Source organism: Dioscorea cayenensis, chromosome 17 (genome assembly GCF_009730915.1).
Source record: "Dioscorea cayenensis subsp. rotundata cultivar TDr96_F1 chromosome 17, TDr96_F1_v2_PseudoChromosome.rev07_lg8_w22 25.fasta, whole genome shotgun sequence".
NCBI classification, from domain to species: Eukaryota; Viridiplantae; Streptophyta; class Magnoliopsida; order Dioscoreales; family Dioscoreaceae; genus Dioscorea; species Dioscorea cayenensis.
The window spans coordinates 7,834,281-7,839,084 of record NC_052487.1 but is presented as its reverse complement, the minus strand read 5'-3'; positions in this window follow the sequence as shown (position 1 = coordinate 7,839,084).

The window sequence follows — 4,804 nt, the reverse complement described above, 5'->3', positions numbered from 1 at the left end:
AACATCTCTCGATCCACATGGCTTTTGAAATTTCCACCTTTTCCTCTACTCTCTCTTTCAACACCATGGTGCACATGATCACCATTAAACTTTATTCTTCAAATTTTCTTCTTTGGCGTTCTCAACTTATCCCTTTGCTCCAATGTCAAGATCTTCTTGGCCATGTTGACTGTACCATCCCTATGCTCGCTGCAATCATTCTTTCCAGTGATGTTTCTTCTCAAAATCCTAAATATGTTGATTGGAAGCATCATGATCAAAGTATGCTCAGTCTTCTTCTTTCCTCTCTCACTGAAGAAGCTTTGGTTGAGGTTATTGGGCTTACCACCTCTCGTGATGTTTGTTTCACCTTGGAGAATTCTTTCAGTCACAAGTCTAAGACTCGTGAAATTCATCTTAAGGATGATCTTCAAATGATGAAGCATGGAACTCATTCTGTCTCTGAATATTCAGGCTCTTTCTAGGCCTTATGTGATCAACTCGGTGCAATGGGATGACCTGTCTATGATACTGACAAAGTTCATTGGTATCTTCGTGGTCATGGTCCGGATTTCACAACTTTCTTTACTATGCAAATATCGCTTACTCCATTGCCGACCTTCAAAGATCTTGTTTCTAAAGCTGAGAGCTTTAAGGTTTTTGTTAAATTACTTGATTAATTGGTGGGTTTAGTCACTGCGTACACTGCTAGCAAAGGTGCTACATCTAGTCAATCACGTGACGGTGTTTCTAAGCGTGGAGGTCATGGTCGAGGATGGTTTTTTGGTCGTGGTCATAGCAACTACATTCTTCGCTTCCAGATTTGCAGGGTCAAAGGGCACACTGCCGATCGCTGTCGTGATCACTATGCTTGAGCAGATCCTTGTGCTAACCTTACTGAAGCTTTTTCTTCCTGTTCTTTTACTGGTGGCCCATCTTCTGATTGGTATGTTGACACTGGAGCGTGATAAGTGTCTAAATGTACGTATTTTAGTATATGTATTTGTTGCGTCTAGTATGTATTTGTATAAGAATTGATGCCCGTTTTATGCTTAATCGTGTGTTAATTGTTATGTAGGGCACAGAAACGCCACGGAGGACACGAAGATATAATTTGGGCAAAAAAGAGAAGAAAACCAGGTTGTGGTACTGTAGCATATTCATTTCAGTAGATTACTGTAGTTAGAGTACTATAGCACTGGTACTGCATTAAAAATACTGCAGTTGACACTGTAGCATAGGGAGAGTTTTCAAGTCAGAAATTGAACCAGGGCATACGGCCTCAATGCTGCCCTGGATTGAGCCCGAGATAATCATCTGTAGCCAATGAAGAAGATGATTTGTTTGAAGACATACTAGCTCAATGAGGTGCTCATTGAGCCAGTATAGACACTATTCTGAGAGCATTTGTGGAGATTGCCTACCCCAAACAGTGTCAATGAGGGGCTCAATGAGGAACCTCATTGAGCTGGGGATACCACCCGGGATTGAGGTTATTTGGAGGGTATGATGAGTGGTATATAGGGTGATTTTGGGGAGGATTGAGAGGACTTTTGGGGAGAGTTTTTTGGCAGCCACCATTTGGGAGAAAGGAGGAACGAAGACATCATTTTGGGGAGAGTTTGGCTTGAGGCTTGGGAAGATCAAGGGGCTTGAACTTCAAGGGGAAAGCTTCATCATCAAAGGAGGATGAGCATTCGGCATTCCTTGGGCTAGGAGAAGCATCATTCGACCGGGCATTCTCCCTCCTCATCATCATTCAGACTAGGGAGTGCCATTTATGCATTTACTTCTTGTTTTTGTTGTGTTCGAGATACTTGTTTGTGTGATGGCACACTAGATCCCCAAGGCCACCGGATGTAGGTGAACCTTGGGGGGTTCATCATATATTTTGGACGCTTCACTTTTATTTGGAATGCATTGGTGTGATTTATGGTTTAGCTCATTGTGTTTTATGCCTAGAACTATTATGTGGAGAAATCCTTAGTTCTTGTTTGAGTTGTACACGTAGACGTGACCTACTCGCGTGTACTAGATCATTATTGAGCTAGAAGGGGAGATCTTTGACCAACATACCGAGAAATTGGCTATAGGTTGCCCCTCCGAACCATGAGGATGAACTTAGGTTAAGTGTATCCTTGTTGCGCGATCTTCATTCACTTAATTCAATCGTAGGAATATGATTCAGGAGAGATCCTTGTCATTATTTGTACGGGATTAGGGTTTAACCGCCGAGAAATTGGGGCTTAACTATTGTTGAGGTCCATCGGTCTAAATCACACTTGCTATTTTATTCTTATGCATCCATACATCATGATAACCCCTCTAGGGAATCCTTATCCCTAGGCCTATTCTTATCATCATTGCTCTTGTGATTTTCTTGCTCGCCTTGGAATTGTTATACTTGTGTTTTATTTACATTCTTGCATGTATTAGAGTAGTATACCATGCTTAAGTTGTAAGGTTAGAAAGTGAGTGATGGAGGAGTAATAGGAGCTCTTTAGCCCCGTGGAATATGATCCTTGGGCTTTTGCACAAGGTATTACTTGGCGACCCCGTACACTTGCGAGCGATCAACCAAGTTTTTGGCGCCGTTGCCGGGAACTTTAAGGAATTCTAGGAAACTTCTAGCTTATTGCTCTAACCATTTTTTCTTTTCTTTTATTTCTTCTTTTCTTTTGTCTTACTTCTTTTTGACCTTAACTTTCTTTATCTTTCTTGACTTTGCAAGGTAATGTGCATGACACATGCAAATCCATCAAACCTAGTTGCACCAACCAGTGAAACTGAGGGAGGGTTAGTATGGCAGATTTGGAATTTATACAAGGGAATGAGCAGGCTATGGTTGAGATCTGGAGTGATTGGTTACCACCTATACATCATTTAACCTACATACAAGACAATTCGATGTGCACATTCAAACCTTGGGAAGGCACTATTACAGCAGCTGAAGATAATATTTGGAAAACTATGCTTACAGACTTCATGAATTTCGGAAGAATTCCAACAAAAGAATAAATCAGTATTCCTACTAAATTAACTGCACTGGAGATGGAAAAACTGCAAGCATACCAGTCGTCTCCGATAGCTGAACCCAGCAGAGACCAGGAGGAAGATACTATGGATAGTGTGCAACATGTATATGGCATCAATTAGAGTTCAGATGAAAGATCAGTGTATGCAGAAGATGATGAACCAGAACAAAGTGATATACTATTGAATAAAAATCTGCGACCTTCAACTGAGGAAGCACCGAATTTAGAATTGAAAAAGTTACCTGAACACCTTGAATACTCATTTCTTGGGGAAGGAACTCAGCTCCCTGTCATCATTGCATCAAACCTTATAGTTGATCAGAAGAGTGATTTGGTGAATATCTTGAAAAAGCATAAGAAAGCAATTGCCTGGAAGATAGCTGATATCAAGGGAATAAATCCTTCATTTTGCATTCATAAAATCCTGATGGAGGATGATCATAAATCCTCAGCCTTACCATAAAGAAGATTAAATCCAAACATGAAGGAAGTAGTAAGGGTTGAAGTCATCAAACTCCTTGATGTAGGCATTATCTATCCAATCTCTAACAGTGAGTGGGTGAGGCCAGTGCAGGTTGTACTTAAAAAGGGAGGGATGACCGTCATTACCAATGAGAAGAATGAGTTAATTCCTACTCGAACAATCACTAGATGACATGTCTTCATTGACTACAGAAAATTAAATGATGTCACCCGAAAGGACCATTTCCCACTACCATTTATTAATCAAATGCTTGAGAGGCTTGCTGGGCATTCATGCTATTGTTTTCTGGATGGCTTCTCAGGATATTTTCAAATTCCCATTGCACTAGAAGACCAAGAAAAAACTACATTCACATGCCCTTATGGAACATTTGCATATCGCCGAATGCCGTTTGGCCTTTGTAACGCCCCCGCCACTCTTCAGAGGTGCATGTTGGCAATTTTCGAGGATATGGTGGAAGATTTCATGGAGGTGTTCATGGATGATTTCTCTGTATTTGGTGACTCCTTTGATTTATGTCTCAGAAATCTAGAGCGTGTTCTTACTCGATGCGAGGAGACTAATCTTGTGCTAAGTTGGGAGAAATGTCATTTCATTGTTCAGGAAGGGATAGTTCTGGGTCACAAAATCTCCAAGGAAGGAATTGAGGTAGACAAAGCAAAAATTTCTGTTATAGAAAAACTACCTCCCCCAACTTCAGTACAAGCTATCAGGAGTTTTCTTGGGCATGCAAGTTTTTATAGAAGATTCATCAGGGACTTTGCCAAAATTGCCAGACCTTTAACAAAATTACTGGAGAAAGATGTACCATTCAAGTTTGACGATGATTGCATGAAAGCTTTTTTCATGCTCAAAGATAAACTCACTCAAGCACCTATAATGGTAGCTCCAGATTGGGATTCTCCATTTGAATTAATGTGTGATGCCAGTGATTTTGCAGTGGGTGCAGTCCTTGGACAGCGAAGAGACAAACATTTCCATCTTGTATATTACGCTAGCAAAACATTGACAGAAGCCAAGGAGAATTATACCACGATAGAAAAAGAGTTGCTTGCCGTCGTCTTCGCATTTGTTAAATTTCGATCATATCTGGTTCTATCCAAGGTGGTGGTTTACACTGATCATTCTGCCTTACGATATCTACTTAGCAAGTTTGATGCCAAGCCACGCTTGATTAGATGGGTCCTTTTGCTTCATGAATTTGATTTGGAAATTAAAGATAAGAGAGGGGCCAAAAATCTTGCTACAGATCATTTATCCCGGCTTGAGAATCCAAATCTCGATACTTTAAGGGAGAAAGATATTA